We start from the raw sequence: 18,651 nt of genomic DNA, 5'->3' as shown, positions 1-18,651 counted from the left end.
CAAACGCCCCACCAGTCATGGCAATGAAAACATGCCGTGACCTAAACTTGGTAAAAATAGTGATGGCTGTGAGCGAGGAAAACAATGTCACATCACAGAGCATAATGGATGAGTATGCAGATATTTTCCAAGGAATAGGAGAGTTCCCAGGCGAGTGCACCTTCTGCGTCACACCAGATGCAACGCCGGTCGTCTGCCCGCCACGCAGAATCCCCATCGCCCTACGCAGCAAACTGAGGGACGAGCTTGACAGCATGGAGAAAGGCGGCATAATCTGTAAGGTAACAGAACCCACAGAATGGGTGAACGCACTCGTCATTGTTGAGAAGCCAAAGACAGGCAAACTTAGAGTGTGTTTAGACCCCAGAGCTCTTAACAAAGTGATACAACGACCTCACTACCCCCTCCCCACGCTGGAGGACGCCACCACAAAGCTCGCTGGAGCTGAGTACTTTAGCGTGTTAGACGCGCGGTCAGGCTATTGGGCCATCAAACTGAGCACTGAATCCTCAATGTTGACGACATTTAACACAGTGTTTGGCAGGTATCGTTTCCTCAGACTGCCATTCGGAATCGTGTCCGCTCAAGACGAGTTCCAGAGACGCGTGGATGAAACATATGAAGGATTGGACGGTGTGACGGCCATAGTGGACGACATACTAGTGTTCGGCAAGACTAAAGAGGAACATGACCAGCGTCTCAGAGCGATGCTGAAGCGCACAAGGGAGCGAGGGGTGAGGCTCAACCCCGACAAGTGTCACATATGCGTGTCCGAGGTAAGCTACTTCGGCCACACGCTCTCACACGAAGGCATCAAACCAGACCCACACAAGGTGAAGGCGGTCAAGGACATGCAACCCCCACAGAACAAAGCAGAGCTGGAGACAGTCCTCGGCATGATCAACTACCTCGCCAGATTCGCGCCACACCTCTCACAGATAAACTCACCCCTCAGACAGCTTCTGAAACAGGACAGTGAGTTTGTGTGGGATGCAGTCCACGACAAGGCGTTCCAAGAGATGAAGAATCTCATTACACAGCACCCAGGTCCAGTACTCTCATATTTCGACCCGCAGAAAGAGCTGCGACTCCAAGTGGATGCATCCAAAAGTGGCCTTGGGGCTGTCATGCTCCAAGATGGCAAACCAATTGCCTATGCGTCCAAGTCACTCAACAGCACTGAAGAAAACTACGCACAGATAGAGAAGGAGCTCTACGCTGTGGTCTTCGGCTGCAAGAGGTTCCACGAGTACATGTACGGACGAAAAGTGATTGTGGAGTCAGACCACAAGCCTCTGGAGGCAATACTAAAAAAGCCACTAGCAGCAGCACCACCCCGGCTGCAACGGATGATCCTGGCGCTCCAAAAATACGACATCCAAATCATCCACCGCCCCGGTAAGGACATACCGGTGGCCGACACACTGTCACACAAGTCAATAGAACACCACGACAGTGACCTACAGGAAGGGATGGAGGCCCAAGTGCACACAGTCCTCAGCAACATCCCTGTGAGCGACACAAGACTCACAGAAATCAAGCAGGAAACAGCGCAAGATCCACAGCTCACCGCACTCAGACGAGCCACACTCACTGGCTGGCCAGACACAAAGAAAAAGTGCCCGCCCAGCATCCAGGAATACTGGAACCACAGAGCAGAAATCTCAGAAATGGACGGTATCCTGTTCAAAGGTGAGAGAATCATTGCCCCCCAAAAGCTTCGCAAGGACATGATACAGCGCATCCATGCCGGCCACCTCGGCGTGGAAAAAAGCAAATGCCGAGCAAGAGACTTACTGTTCTGGCCTGGCATGGGGAAACAGATCGAGGATGCGGTAGCAGACTGCAGCATATGCCAAGAACGGCGCAGCGCAAATGCAAAGGAACCAATGAGGTCACACGCCATACCCGAGCGGCCGTGGCAAGTGATAGGCACAGACCTATTCACATGGAACTCACAGGACTTCATAGTCACTGTGGACTACTACTCCAGATTCTTCGAGCTAGAGAGACTTTACAGCTGCACCTCATCTGCCGTCATCATGAAGCTGAAAGCAGCAATGGCTCGACACGGAATCCCCGAGACTATCATCAGCGACAACGGTCCGTGCTACAGCTCTGGTGAGTTCCGCAACTTCTCACAGAAATGGGGTTTCTCACACACCACCACAAGCCCCCACTACCCACAGAGCAACGGCCTCTCCGAGAAGACTGTCCAGATGGCCAAACGCATCCTGGACGAAGCCAAAGCTGAGAACAAAGACCCCTACATGAGCCTACTGGAGTATCGCAACACACCGGTGGACAACCTGAAATCACCGGCACAGCTACTGATGAGTCGGAGGCTGCGGTCCATTCTCCCATCAACAGCAAAACAGCTGCAGCCACAGATCGCCAGTCAGGAGGATGTTCACAAAAGGAGAGAGGTATGTCAACAGCGCCAGCAGGCATACTACAACCGAACAGCCAAACCTCTGCCCCACCTGCCCGCAGGTACACCAATCCGCTTCAGGCAGGAGGATGGATCCTGGAGACCTGCAACTGTGGAAAGACCAGCGAACACAGACAGGAGCTACCACATCCAAACCAAAGAAGGTCAGATCTACCAACGCAACCGTCAACACCTGCGACAAAGCAGAGTGAACACTCACACTACACACACACACACTTCACAGCAGACTGTTACCAGCGCTAACAACAACACACAAGCCCATCAGCAAGAGCATGCTGAACCTCCAGACACGAACAATCAGCGACAACCAGACACACAGCCTGGTTACACCACGAGGTCAGGTCGCACGATCAAACCAAGACAAATCCTTGACTTAGGAATGTTAAAAAAAGAGATAACTTTACACCAACCTGTACTATACCTGCTATGTTTTGAAAAGAAATATTTACAGCATTCACTTACCTTGTGTACCTACCTGCTGTTTGCAGTTACCAGTAATGAAATGAAAAAAAAAAAGATGAAATGTTATTACGGCGTCACATTTAGACAGTGAAGGAAATGTTTTACACTACTTTGTTGCAGTCCAGTTATATAAGAGTTCCACTTTCATATTCCTTCTTATTAAGATTGTATTCGCTTATAAACGTGCTCAACGTGGTCTGTATCTCTGCAGAGAAAGCAGCACTTTTCAGAAAAAGGGAGATGTAATATTTGCTAGTAATATTTGATTTGCTAATGTCCCTTACGGCTTTCCGTAGCGCCACAACAAAGTCACGTGATGTACGTAACAACGTCAGTCGGGATCCGGTCGGTGAATAAACACCCAGCACGAGAGAAGTCGTCCTTGCTTTATTAATGTTATAAGTTAACATAGCCAGAGGGCACAGAACATTACAGGAATGAAGTGTTCTACCCCGTGTTTAGTAACCGCGGTGGAAAAGGCAGGCGTAGTCACCGATGGAAAATCCGCCAGCAAACGCTGAAAAACATCCCCTAATGCTAAAAAGTTAGCGTGTGTTAACGGCCCGGCTCCCCCTGTCTCGCACGGAACAGTGGCGAAAGACACAGCATCAATTAAACGGCGGTTTGCAACATCAATCAGCAGACCATTAGCACACAGAAAATCCGCGCCGATAATAGGAACAGTAATGGCGGCCACTACAAAGTCCCACTCAAAATGGCGCCCGTGGAAGCAAACAGTCACCAACCTTGTGCCAAACGTCGCAATGGACGAACCGTTAGCTGCACTTAACTGTGGGCCGCCGCCTTCGGCCGACCTGTCTGTCTTAGCAGGAGGGAGTAGGCTCTTTTGCGAGCCGGAGTCCACCAGAAACCGTCTTCCTGACATCGTGTCCTTAATGAAGAGCAGCTCACCACGTCCGCCAGCGCCCACAGCTGCTACTGAGCGCTGGCCCTGGAGTTTCCCGCCGCCTCAAACGTGCACGGAGGGACGCAGCGCCTCGCCTTGCCGCCGAACCGCTGGTGGGAGAAACAGAGGCCTCTCCCGCGCCGTCTCCGGGCACTCACTTCAGCCACCACTGCCGGGTCCGCGTCCTCCGACGTCAGCTGCAGAGGCTCCGATGCCACACTCTGCACAGAGAACCGTCGGGTTGCCAGCAGGACCCGATCGGCCTCCTCAGCCAAACCTCGGCAGTCACCAGCGGCCAGACACGGGGAGTTAGCCAAAGCCGCGCGCACAGGAGACGGGAGCTGGCGCAGGAAAACGTGCGGGAAAAGGAACCCACCTTCGTCTGAGCCTAGCAGCGACAGCATATTGTCCATGAGATCCACAGCCGTCCCGTCGCCCAAACCGGATAGGGAAAGGATTCTATATGCCCTCTCTGCGGTAGATAGGCTGTACCTCCGGAGCAGAAGAGGTTTTGAGGGCGACGTATTTATCGTGTTGCGGAGGGGCGCGCAACAGCTGCATGGCCCGGCGTGTGGACTGCTGGTCCAGCGCAGCGACGACCAGATAGTATCTGGAGTCGTCCGCGGAGATTCCACGCAGGTGGAACAGCGCCTCGACATGCTGGAACCACGAGGCTGGGTCGCTCTGCCAGAACTCGGGGAGCTTCACAGCCGCGGCGAGAACGGCCGGCTGTGAGAGTTGGGGCGGCGTGGCCGAAGTGGATTCTATTAAGTTTAGAAATCACGTCAGGACACAGCGCTGTCGCTCGACACAACCTCTCCGTGGCATTCTTTATTTAGACTGACCCAGCATCAAAGGCAGACCCGATCAAACAACCCAGAGCCCGCAGGCATCACCAATCGATCCCAGCACAATAGAACAGCACCAAATCAAATGCAGCACTGTCGATGTGTGCATACATAACATTCCCCCCCCCCCCCGGCAGGATTTCAAACATGAAAGGTTGACACAAAGTGCTCTAGGTGGCCAGGGCGTAAACGTGTGCGAACAGGTCGCGGGGCGGCCTGAGGCTGGGCAGGCCGAGGTGGGGAGGGAGATGACAGGGGAAGCTGAGGCCCAGGAATGTCTGGGGCCCGTGTAGGAGCTGCATGAAGCCCCGGGGCGTCTCGCCATGCTGAGGGAATGGCTATGGTTGTGTCACCAGCTGTGTGTGGCGGAGCTGACACCTTCCGTAGACGACTGGAGTGCCACCGAGTGCCATCGCTGAGGAGGTAAGTGGCTGGGCCCAGCTGACGGGTGACTTGGAGAGGAGAGGACCAGTATGAAGCCATTTTATTGTCCCTGTGGGGCCTGCGGACCCTGACCCAGTCTGACACATTGATGTCTGGCACCCTGGTTCGTTTTGACTGGTCAAACCGTTGCTTCATCCGCGTCTGCTGACGAGTGACTGAGGCTCTGACCCCAGAGGGAGGTGCCTGAGGTGTGGAGGGGCGGAGCCTGTCAACGGGCATGCACAGTTCCCGGCCTAGCATGAGAGAGGCTGGGGAGACGCCTGTGGTCGAGTGCTGTGTGGCCCGATAGTGCAGCAGAGTGTGACGGATGGCCTGTGTGAAAGAGCACCCTTGGGCCATGTGTGCTCTGAGGCCGTTCTTCAGTGACTGGTGAAAACGTTCAACGCCGCCATTGGCCTGGGGGTGGTAGTACGCAGTGCGTATATGACGGATGCCCTTGCTTTCGAGGTAAGCAGTGAACTCAGCAGAGACCAGCTGAGGGCCGTTGTCAGTGGTGATGGCCTTTGGGAGGCCCCAGCGAGAGAAAAGAGAGTCCAGGAAGTCGATGATGATCTGTGAGGTCACAGTGCCGGAAGTGGTGAGTTCAGGCCATTTTGAGTGTAGATCGTAGGCGACCACCATGAAGCGTTGGTGGTGGGGAAATCCATGGATCTCACCACAAATGTCCAACTGCAGGTGTTCCCAGGGCTGAGAGGACCAGGCGAGAGGTTGCAGGGGTGGGGGAGCCTGGTGGCCGGTCTTGCCACTCACAAGGCAGGCAGAACAGCCCTTCACCAGAGCCTCAATATCTCTGTCTATCCCCGGCCACCACACCAGGTCTCGGCAGCGCTGTTTCAGTTTCACAATGCCCAGGTGGCCTTCATGCGCCGTATTCAAAACACGTGCACGGAGAGCAGCTGGGACCACTGTGCAAAACCCACGTGCCACGCAGGTGTCGTTCCAGCAGGAGAGCTCCTGTCTGACTCGGGCGAACGCAGCCAGCTCCTCTGGGACCTTGTGAGGCCAGCCGTTCTGGATGTAGGTGCGGAGCTGGGAGAGGACAGGGTCCTGTTCGGAGGCTGCCCTCAGCTCCTGAAGAGAGACAGTGGCCTGGAGGGGTGTGTGTAGCATTTGGACAATGTCCTTTTCCACACAGTCAGTGTCCGTCTGTGGAGCTGGGGTGGAGACAGAGCGAGAGAGCAGGTCGGCGACAACATTGTCTCTGCCTGGGGTGAACTGCAGGCTGAAGTTGTACTGGCGGAGGCGGTCAGACCAGCGGTGCAGCCTCAGGGGTTTGTGGCCTGTCCCAGATGTGGACAGCAGCGCTGTCAGGGCCTGGTGATCTGTCCTGAGGGTGAAGGAGCGGCCATAGAGGTAGAGGTGCCACCTTTCACAAGCCCAGATACAGGCTAACGCCTCACGCTCACCCACGGAGTACCGCTGCTCGGTCAGGTTGAGGGCACGGGAGGCGAAGGCAATGGGCTTCTCCACACCGTTCTGGGTTTGAGACAGCACGGCCCCTATCGCTGTGGCTGATGCGTCACAGGTCACAAAGGTGGAGCTGGAGATGTTGAAGTGAGCCAACACTGGTGGTGAAGTCAGTTGAGTCTTGAGATCACGCACAGCGTCACTGCATGCCTTTGACCACACCCATGGCCAGTCCTTACGCAGCAGCTGGCGCAGGGGGGCTGTGGTCGCAGAGTACTGGGGAAGAAACCTCAGGTAGTAACTTGTCATACCCAGGAAGGAGGCGACCTGGGCGGCCGAGCTGGGCTCAGGGATGGCCTGAATGGCGTCCACGTTGGATTGTAGTGGAGTTACACCGCTCGCTGACAGCCGGAATCCCACGAAGTCGATGGCTGGCACAGAGAAGACACATTTCTCAGCATTGAGAGTTAGCTTGTGCTTGGACAGGGCTGCGAAGACCATGTTAAGGCGCTTGTCGTGGATTTCACTGGTGGGCCCGTGTACCACTATATCGTCCAGATAAATGGCCACGCCCAGTATGCCAGCCAGCACGGAGACCATGATTTTCTGGAAGCAGCTAGGGGCGGAGCTGAGACCGAAAGGCATCCTGGTGTAGCGAAACACTCCTGCATGTGTCACAAAGGCTGTGAGGTTTCGGCTGCTGGGGTGGAGGGGCACCTGTAAGTACCCCTGTCTGAGGTCGAGCTTGGAGAACACCTCAGAGCCATAGAACTGAGCAGTGAGTTCTTCTGAGGTGGGCAGTGGATACTTATCCGGGACCACTGCCTTATTTACTGCACGTAGATCGACGCAGACACGCAGGCCCCCCGACTTCTTCTTAGCCACCACGAGGTTTGAGACCCAAGGTGACGCGTCCACCGGTTCAATGATGCCAGCTTCCAGCAGTTGTTGCAGCTCGGCGGAGACCCCATCACGGAGAGCCAACGGGATGCGGCGCAGTGGTTGGATGACAGATTTCACAGCAGGGTTGAGGAGAGGTTGATGGGTGAAGGCGGAGAGGCAGCCCAGCCCCATACACAGCGATGGCCACTTCTGCTGCCAAGGTGTGGCGACAGTCAGGATTGCTGCCCCCCTTGTGTCTAAGAGGGAGAACCCCAGAGCGGAGAACAGGTCCAGGCCCATCAGGTTGGCCCCACGGCGTGCCACATGAAAAACTGCATTAGGCACCAGCTTGGTTCCATAGCGGACAGTCAGTTGGAGAGAGCCAACCAGATCGATTTTGGAGTCACCATACCCACAGAGGACAGCTGAGGGTGTGGACAGTGGCAGTGAACCGAAAAATTGACTGTAGGTATCAACATTCAGGAGAGACACACTTGCACCGGTGTCCAACAGCAGGGGAATGCACACATCATTAATGTTGACTGTGCATGATTTGAATGACACTGGCGCAGAGCTCACCTTGTGAATGACGGCGGTTGAAGACTGGGGGGTGTGGCCCTCTGACCCAGCCGGGGAAGATCGACAGACGTTGGCAAAGTGATTGTGCTTACCGCAGCTACGGCATGTCTGGCCACGGGCAGGGCAGTTCTGAGCCCTTGAAACATGAGACCGAGATCCACAGTTACCACAGGACTGTTGAGGGCGGGGCCGAGAACGCCGTCGTTGCAGTTGCAAGACGTCCCCAGTGGAGTCGGCGCCCGCCTCGCTCTGGCTGGGTTGCGTCCCGAGGGGCAGCCGTGAGTAGAGGGAGGAGTCGTTGGCAGCTTGACTGGAGGTGGCCACTTGCTGTGTACTTAGCATAGCAGCACACTCAGCTGCTCCCTCAACCTGTAGTGCGATGGTAATTGCTGTGGACAGCAGCAGACCGTCTTTTTCCAGCAGGAGAGTCTCACGCACCTTTGCGTTGTTGGTGTGTTCGATTAGCTGGTCGCGAACCATCTCGTCCTGAAGCGCGCCAAACTTGCATGAGCTAGCTAGCCCTCGCAAATTAGCTACGTACTGCTGCACAGACTCACCAGGCAGTTGGTGTCGCTGACGGAATATAAATCGCCGAAGGAGGGCACTCTGTGGAGCAGCGAAATGGGTGCTCATAAGTCCCACAGCTTCATCAAAGCTTGTGACGTTCCCCAGAGTCCCGAGCACACGATGACCCTCTGCTCCCAAGCAGTGTAGCAACAGAGCCGTCTTCCTAGCCTGGCTCACGTCGTCGAGCCCTGAGGCGATGATGTAATTTTCAAAACTATGTAGCCAGCGAGTCCATGGTACCGGAGGCTCGCCAGGTAATGCCAGGAAGGGGGCAGGTGGTGGGAGGGAGATATCAGCCATCCTCGTCGCCAATATTAAGTTTAGAAATCACGTCAGGACACAGCGCTGTCGCTCGACTCAACCTCTCCGTGGCATTCTTTATTTACACCAGTGGTCGGGAACCTATGGCTCGCGAGCCATATATGGCTCTTCCGGTGACGGCATATGGCTCCCAGACAATTTTGAGTTGAAAAAAATTATTTTTTTTAAAAATCAGTTTGGAACTGATTTTAAAATACTTGTGATATTTCTTAATAATACTGTGTCATTTTAAAGTAAACAGAAATTAGTTTTGAAGATGAATTTCACGGGTCACCTGTGGGTCGGGTCGGGAACCAATGGCTCGCGAGCATGTCCGGGTCATTGTAAAGGTGAAGAAATCAATTTTATCAGATAGCCAACTAGTTTATCCGCTTCAACCCTTGTAACGGAAAAGATGGCGAAAAGAAAAAAAGACGATGATTACCGTGCATTCCAGGCTGCGTGCACAGAGGAATTTGCATTTGTGGAGAGAGCAGGATCTGCGGTATGTCTAATATGCAATGATAAAATTGCATCGATGAAACGGTCAAATATAAAGCGGCACTTCGATACGCACCATGCTTCATTTGCCTCGAAATATCCAGCGGGGGACAGCAGGAAAAGGGCATGCGAGGAGCTACAGCGGAGAGTGCAGACGAGTCAGCAGCAACTACGTGTGTGGACCAAGCAAGGTGACGGGAATTCCGCTAGCTTTGCGGGTGCTTTGGCAATAGTAAGGAATGGAAAGTCATTCACAGATGGCGAGTATGCCAAAACATTCATGCTTGATGTGGCCAATGAACTGCTTGATGACTTCCCAAATAAAGACAAGATAATCAAACGAATAAAAGACATGCCCCTGTCAGCAAGAACTGTGCACGATCGTAGCATCATGATGGCAAATCAAGTCGAGGAAACACAAATTAAGACATAAACGGCGGGACATACTTTTCTCTCGCGTTAGATGAGTCAACAGACGTTAGCCATCTATCTCAGTGCAGTATCATTGCCAGGTATGCTGCAGGTGACACACTGCATGAGGAAAGCTTGGCTGTTTTGCCAATGAAAGGGACAACAAGAGGAGAGGATTTATTCACGTCTTTCATGAAGTTTGCTAAAGAAAAAAAAACTACCGATGGATAAACTTATTTCTGTCTGTACTGATGGTGCACCCTGTATGTTGGGGAAGAACAAAGGATTTGTAGCGCTTCTCCGTGAACATGAAAAGAGAGCCAACCTTAAGTTTTCATTCCATCCTGCACCAGGAGGCGCTTTGCGCTCAGACGTGTGGCCAGGAGCTTGGTGAGGTGATGTCGCTGGTCATTCGAGTGGTCAACTTTATTGTTGCCCGAGTTTTAAATGATCGCCAGTTTAAAGCTCTGTTAGAAGAAGTTGGGAATCATTATCCCGGTCTGCTTTTACACAGCAACGTGCGTTGGTTGTCAAGGGGGAAGGTGCTCAGCCGTTTTGCAGCTTGCCTGAGTGAAACCCGGACTTTTCTTGAAATGAAAGGCGTCAAGCATCCTGAGCTAGACAACACTGACTGGCTCCTGCAGTTTCACTATCTCGTGGACATAACTGGCCATCTGAACCAGCTCAATGTGAAAATGCAAGGTATTGGAAATACAATCTCATCCCTTCAACAAGCAGTGTTTGCATTTGAAAGCAAGCTGGAAGTCTTTCTCAGGGACATTGAAACAGGTCGTCTTCTGCACTTTGAAAGACTGCAACAATTTAGAGATGCATGCTTGGCAAGTGACTCCACTCAACATCTGGATCTCCAGCAGCTAGCTGGCTTTACGTCCAATCTCCTGCAGTCATTCAAAGCACGTTTTGGAGAATTTCGTGCGCGCACTGGTCTTTTCAAGTTCATCACTCATCCACATGAGTGTGCAGTAGACAAAATCGACCTGACATGCATCCTCGGGCTCTCTATCGGAGACTTTGAGCTGGAAGTTGCTGACCTGAAGGCATCAGACATGTGGATGAGTAAGTTCAAGTCACTTAATGGAGAGTTGGAAAGTCTTGCGCAACAGCGAGCAGAGCTGGCGAGGGAACACAAGTGGACAGAAATGAAAAATCTTCAACCTGAAGACCAGCTGATTCTTAAAACTTGGAACGAGCTTCCTGTGACATACCACACAATGCAGCGTGTGAGTATTGCCGTATTGACCATGTTTGGCTCTACATATGCATGTGAGCAGTCATTCTCGCATATGAGGAACATTAAGACCAACCTACGCTCACGTTTAACTGATGGAAGCCTCAACGCCTGCATGAAGCTCAACCTCACCACGTATGAACCAGACTACAAGGCCATCAGCAAAACCATGCAGCACCAGAAGTCGCATTAAAAGTAACACATATTTAATTTATTATACGTTAAAAATACTATATGGCTCTCAATGAAATATATTTAGAAATATTTGGCTTTTATGGCTCTCCCAGTCAAAAAGGTTCCTGACCCCTGATTTAGACTGACCCAGCATCAAAGGCAGACCCGATCAAACAACCCAGAGCCCGCAGGCATCACCAATCGATCCCAGCACAATAGAACAGCACCAAATCAAATGCAGCACTGTCGATGTGTGCATACATAACAGATTCACACTCCTCTTCTGCTCCAAACATGTTCAATTCGGGGTCACCAATGCGGCAGGAATGAGGAAAAACACAGGAGACCAAGGCGAGTTTGATGTTTATTCCTCAACTCCAAAAACCAACTGCAGCAGGAACAACCCTGCACCGGCGAGCCCGGGAACGTAAACCACGCCCCCAGCTCACAGTCCTGCTGGGTGAGAGGCATAGCCCCTAGTGTCCGCCACAAGACAACCATTCTGAAGGTAAGCGCTTAATGAACACACACACAATAGCAGTTATATATTTGATATAAGCAATTATATATTTAATATAACGACAGACTTTATGAAGAAATAATATTAAACTCGCTGATCAATCTTTATTTATCTTTTGTATCAGTAGTAGCCTAATGGGCAGCAAAGTTTAATAAAAGACGTAATTTTGAATGAAGTATTCATCTTTATTGTCTTTATTGTTAGTTAGCACATGCCTAAAACAACCTGAAGCTATATTTAAAAGCTGATCGCTAAATAAGAGCCATGGTTTTGTGCGATTCATTATCTGACAAGTCGATTAATTGTTTTGATAATCGATGACTAGTTGACTATCAGATAGTCATTAGTCACAGCACTAATCAAGCATGTTGGCTTGGCATTGGCGTAGTCCGGTAAAATAAAACAAAACTGATCAGTCCAGTCAGATTTGAACTGACGGTTTTCCTGGTCGACTTTCCACTTTTCTTTTTTTTTTTACTTCCCCTCAAGCCATATTCTTAGTTTGGGACGGTTACTGATTATCTTCGACTTAGCAGGTGAGTGGCTCTGTCTAGTCAAGGACCGTAGAGTGCATGGAGTACGTGTTAGGTCTGCCTCTACAGCATAGGTCAAGTGTACGGTGTGGGGTGAGGTCAAAATAAAGTAGAGGAGCAAGCACTTTTTTTCACATGTTGGGCTGGTGCGGGCCAGACATCGGCTCTTGTGGACCGGACCTGGCCCGTGGGTGGCTTGCTGGGGCTCAGGGGTCTAAGGTTTAGTAAATCTTTAAACTGGACATCAAGTAAGAAGGATACAATAGCTTCTGTAGACAGATGGTAAATAGACTGCATTTATATAGTGCTTTTCTAGTCTACCACTCAAAGTGCTTAGTGTAATCTCTAATAACAGATTTTTTTATGTATATATAAAATCTGTAGGCACGGGACAAGATTTTGGTATCAGAGGCGTTCTGGTTTCCGTTTCCGTTTTAGTCCAGTAGTATCGACCAATCATGTTTGAGTAGGCGGCAGTTTTACAGGAATATGTTTTGGTTGCATATTGGTAACAGTCCCGTGTGGGGAGCGAAAGAGGCGGAACGCATTGGCCGAAATGTCGTCTGGACATAAAACACCTACAGATAGTATTGGTGTTTGTGTGTTGTGGGGAGAAACGTTTGACTCATGTTGACTACTTGTGAAACAATCCGGTCGTAGATGTCATATCTCAAGTTCAACTCCATTCTCGTGTCTCAGGTTGCTAATCTGACTAAACAGTGACGAACTCATGGAAAAGGAAGTCTTCATAGAAAACGGAAGCCAGCAGCTACACCAGAAACCCCGAAATATTTTCTGTTGTCCCCAGAGGCTAGATCGTCGTCAGATGCTTTAGCCTCTGGGTTCCGATATTGAGTTTAGTGCCTCTCTGGAGTGCAGTCACATCAAGTGAAAGTAAAGGAGGGAGGAGGAAATGGGCACCGACAGGCTGTAGCACGAGGGAGACTGCTTATTACATTGTGGAAATGAAGAATGATCTCGTTGTGAATGTGTAGGATTAGTTACGATTCTCTGACATTTTCATTTTGATATGCTAAAACCCTGTGATGACCTGGCGGCCTGTCCAGGGGTATCTTCCTACCTGCCGCGCAATGACTGCTGGGATGGGCTCCAGCATCCCTGCGACCCTGAGAGTTGGATAAGCGGTTTGGATAATGGATGGATGGATGGATGCTAAAAACCCGCAAGGCATTGCCAAAAAGTAGTTTCTCCTATATATATTTACAACAACAAGGATAACACGGAGAGAGGCTTGTTTTATTCCTTGTCTTACAGCGTGCACCTGTACCACAACGCACGCCTGAGCGGGACCCCCATCACTGTCTGCGCTCTCATGCATCATGTCCGATTGCTGCGGTAAACAACCTATTAAGTGACCTATTTATCTGGGCCAATTCTGCTGGCTCACTCACCCCAATTACTTTGCCAGTAGAATGTCTACTTAGGACTGCTTCACATCACTTTACACTCAAATCGATATTCCTGCAGACCCAGGAGCTCTTCCATGTGCTTTCACCCTGAGTAGCACCACTCTCAACACTCTACATATGTTACATAAGAGGAGGGCTATGCAGAGGTAGCGAGTGTAGCTTTACAAGCTGTCATCCTCATGGGTAATCACTATGATAATCTTGGCTTTAAATTGATATTGATATCTGGGATGGTTTGCTTACTCTCCTCTGTCGCTGTTGTTTAATTACCAAGCTTCTCAACTACGGTTATTTTGAATTGCATCCACCCACATCAAAATGAGTGTTACACATTGTATAATTCACAGGAACTCAATGAGACACTTGAGTGAGAGTGCCTCTCTGTAGGTGCTATGTGTATATTGTACGTATGTGTACATCTGTACGCGTCACTTCTGTGAATCGGCTCGTAATCATATGCAAATTTGCGTAGCAGCCAACAAGGTTGAAGAATAGCCCATGTCAGTTTCATTTACTTATGAAGTTGTAGCAGTGCATTGCTTGCAATTGAGCCATCAGCTGTCAGTCGCAGTGAAATTAATGAGGCTGCTGATTGCACTGGTGGTAATTACAGAGTGCAGCTGGAGCAATGCTGTGTCAAGCCCAGGAGTTATTTTAAGCTTACGTCTCCCCTTTTGCCCAATGGCCAGGTCAACTAATGCACCAGAAAGGATTGGAGGGTGGAGAGTGGGGCGCTGGGCGGGGCGTTTAGAGACATTTTGCAGCTATTGAAATGTCACATGCTCGATTCTGGGACCTGCCAATGTGTCCACGAGCAACCCGGTGTTCTATCAAAGCGTACTTCAGTAAATCACTGAACCCTTATTAGAATTTTGCTTTATTACTTACCCTGTTACTGGTAGTCATGATGGATAAGAGTGTCAGCTGGATGCATCACAATGCACAAAACATTTCTATCCTGATGGGAGTGGTCTCTTGCCCCCAGCCACAGGGCACGAGGGATCACTGAATGGTTTGATGAGGGTGAAAATGATGTAAATCAGAAGCTATGGCCTTCACAGTTTCCAGATTTCAACCCAATTGAACACCAATGAGATATTTTGTACCGACGTGTTAGACCGCTCTCCACAGCCATCATCAAAACACCGACTGAGGGAATATCTTTTGGAAGAACGGTGTTCATCCCTCTAGTAGAGTTCAGAGACTTGTAGAATCTATGACAAGGCGCACTGAAGCTTTACTGGAGGCTCGTGTTGGACCAGCTCCTTATACTAAGACAATTTATGGTGGTTTTTGTCACCCGTCTGTACATGATAGCATGGTATTTTACTGACCACTGAAAGAGTAATGCGTTTGCGTCCATGTGATGAGCAGAACTGCATCTTTTAGACCTGAGATTGAAGCATTTGTATTGTTCTAAGGGATCGCATCGAAAGAACAAAAGGATGGAGAATCGATCCAATTTGGTTTATTGGCCTGTCATTCATTTCTTTTTTAGACCCTCCCGTTTGATATTAAAGCACTCGATATCCCACTTGAGTACCGCTCGTGAGAACGTAAGGACATGAATAGCACAATATAAACTGAACTGAGCAGGATAAGGTCAGAGTTAGAGTGCCTTCCCCCTATCCAGAATCCATATAAGAGCCTTGTTGGCAACGGAAAGGCTAATCCATCCATGAAGTTTGAAAACTTTATTTGAGGTTAGGCTAGGGCAGGGATTGAGGAAAAGTTTAGTTTTATCCACCACAGTCTATAAAGATATAGATTTACTTCAGTGCCCTCAATTTAAGCACCGCGGGCAAAGTATTGCTTTTAAGACCGTATTCAGATTTACAGGGCACTGAATCATTCCATTCAACTCGCGAGTCAATAAACCATTCATTTCTATTCAGTCCCTTTAGAGAGCCTCTTCTTCCTATTTATTCTGCCTCCTGTATCCTGTACTAGCACTGGACAGGGCAACACAGCTTCCCACGCACCGTCAATACCCCCAGAAAAATGTGTGCAGAATTTATCATCAGAGGCAATCCATACCGTCTTGATAAATGCTATATGGATGTCACAGATGGAGAAGGGAAAGAAAACAACAACAAATCAACAACAAATCTATTCAATATCTACTCCTATTTTTCATCTACATCTTCATCATCATCGTCTTCTTCTTCTGATATATTATCTTCCTGTGCCCCTAATTTGCGTTGTACTATTAGTTCTTAATGTGTGATTGGCTGCACTGCTATTATACAAGACCTAGAGATCTGGACGCCTTGTACTGACTACATGTTATCATCAAAAAGGAGGGAGAGGAGGAGAGGAGAGGAGAACAACAGAACAGAATAGAATAGAACAGAACAGTATAGAATAGAATAGAATAGAATAATACAGAACAGAACAGAATAGAACAGAACAGTATAGAATAGAATAGGACAGAACAGTATAGGACAGAACAGAATAGCACAGAATAGAATAGAACAGCATAGAATAGGACAGAATAGAACAGTATAGAATAGAATAGGACAGGATAGAACAGAATAGAATAGGACAGAATAGACCAGTATAGACCAGTATAGAATAGAAAAGGACAGAACAGTATAGAATAGAATAGGACAGAACGGAATAGAACATTATAGAACAGTATAGAATAGAATAGGGAAGAACAGAACAGAATAGAACAATATAGAATAGAACAGAACTGTACAGAATAGAATAGGACAGAACAGAACAGAACGTAATAGAATAGAGGGCGGCATGGTGGCGCAGTGTTAAGCGCGGAATAGAATAGGACAGAACAGAACAGTATAGAATAGGACAGATCAGAACAGTATCGAATAGGACAGAACAGAACAGTATAGAATAGGACAGAACAGTATAGCACAGTATAGAATAGAATAGGACAGAACAGAGCAATATAGAATAGGACAGAACAGAATAGAATAGGACAGAATAGAACAGAACATAATAGAATAGAGGGCAGCACAGTGGTTAGCGCGGTCACCTTGCAGCAAAAAGGTCCTGGGTTCGAGCCCTGGGGTAGTCCAACCTTGGGGGTCATCCCGGGTCGTCCTCTGTGTGGAGTTTGAATGTTCTCCCCGTGTCTGCGTGGGTTTCCTCCAGGTGCTCCGGTTCCTCCCACAGTCCAAGGACATGTACGTCAGGTGAATCGGCCGTACTAAATTGCTCCTAGGTATTAATGTATGTGTGTGTGTGTGTGTGTGTGTGTGTGTGTGTGTGTGGGCCCTGTGTGATGGCCTGGCAGTCTGTACACGGTGTCTCCCCGCCTGCCGCCCAGTGACTGTTGGGATAGGCTCTGGCATCCCCCCGCGACCTTGAGAACAGGATAAGCAGTTCGGATGATGGATGGATGGATGGATTATAGAATAGAACAGTATAGAAGAGAAAAGAACAGAATAGAACATAACAGAACATGGATGCCATAGCACAATCAAAAAACTAAAACCATGTCAACACCTTTACCAATGGTATTTTGCTAGTAGGTACTGAAAACGATGAAAAGCACACGCTGCTTCATCGTAAGGGTTAAAAGAGCAGAAGAGACTAGAGCAGAAAAGAGAAGCCGTGGACAGAGCTATAGAGACCCGAGCGGAGGAGAGGTGTGAGGATGGAGGGACGGTTGAGCGGAGTTCATTTTATTGTCAGATGGAGAGGGTGACTCAGCTGGGCTACGGTGACTCACAGCTCTCTCAGCACTGGGAGTACTTTAGCTGCTAGCCTTCACTCAGCCTCTGGTCAGGGCTTAGTAAACAACGTTATATAATGACAGGAACAATTCACATTTGGCTGTTTCTCAGAGGCTCGCCATTCTGTTTTGCTGTGTGACGTGTAATTCCAAATGTACATTCTTTTTGGTGATGGATTTTATAGTTAAGTCGTGCGGGGGAATATGGGATTTGGGTTTATTAGCAAGTGTCTCTATAGTCCTCGATGTCATGCCAGGGTAGAAAAACAGTAGCATGTTCTCGCTCTCCCCCTCGCTCCCTGTGTCTGTGGATGTGTGTGTGTGTGTGTGTGCATGATATACAAGCATTGTGATTGCCCATATGTCCGTGCAGAGTGCAAACCCAGCACATGGCACACGTTTTTTTTTTAAGTGCTCAGATTTTGAGTTCAGCATCTCTCTTTTGAGTTTCGGTACACCACGCACTGCAAACCACCGTGCCTCCGATGCAAAACCCTGCCAATGCCCTCGTACCTAATGAGTTCTTCAGGGAAATGCAGCCTCTAAAGAGGACCAGGAATAAACAATCCATACCACCCGGACCAAGCAACGACTGAAATGACTTCTGCCCCGGGATAAAAACGGGGACGCTCCATTTATTTTAGGTTGTAGGTGTGTCCACCTTAGAGGCAGTTGAAGTTGTCAGCAGTAAATACAGTCCAGTAATTGAAGGAAGTTCTGCAAGTCACACATGCACACAATGCAAGTGCGCATACACACACACACAGACACACAAAAAGAGCAAAATAATAAACCGCTGCTTTCAACCTCAGGTGTATCCCAGTATACCCGAGGTTGTCTCCTGTATCAGGATCTGGGTTTCCTCGGGTTTGTCACCGTCTCGTATAACATCAGCGAATGGGGAGACTAGAGGAATGCTTCAGACGTATTTCACCAGAGAGTTGTGAGCCAAATACGAGCGCTTTTTCTTGGAAGAAAAAAAAAAACAGTCAGCAGAGCTTGGCCCTCTCATCTGGGGGCAAAATATTATATAACCGTTTCTGTCTCCTTTTTTGCCTCTATCTGACAGTCCAGGGTCTTCCAGCTGTCTGATAGTGTTGTCTCTCCCGCCCACACTATTAGAATAATGTGGTCTGTGTGTGTGTGTGTGTGTGTGTGTGTGTGTGTGTGTGTGTGTGTGTGTGTGTGTGTGTGTGTGTGTGCGCGCCGACAGTCTTGCTTAAGACTGTTTGTTTATGCATATTTGTGTGTGTTTGTGCATGAAAAGATGCTCCATGAGGTCTCC

Source organism: Lampris incognitus, chromosome 3, assembly GCF_029633865.1.
Source record: "Lampris incognitus isolate fLamInc1 chromosome 3, fLamInc1.hap2, whole genome shotgun sequence".
NCBI lineage: Eukaryota > Metazoa > Chordata > Actinopteri > Lampriformes > Lampridae > Lampris > Lampris incognitus.
Note: the sequence above shows the minus strand (reverse complement) of the source record.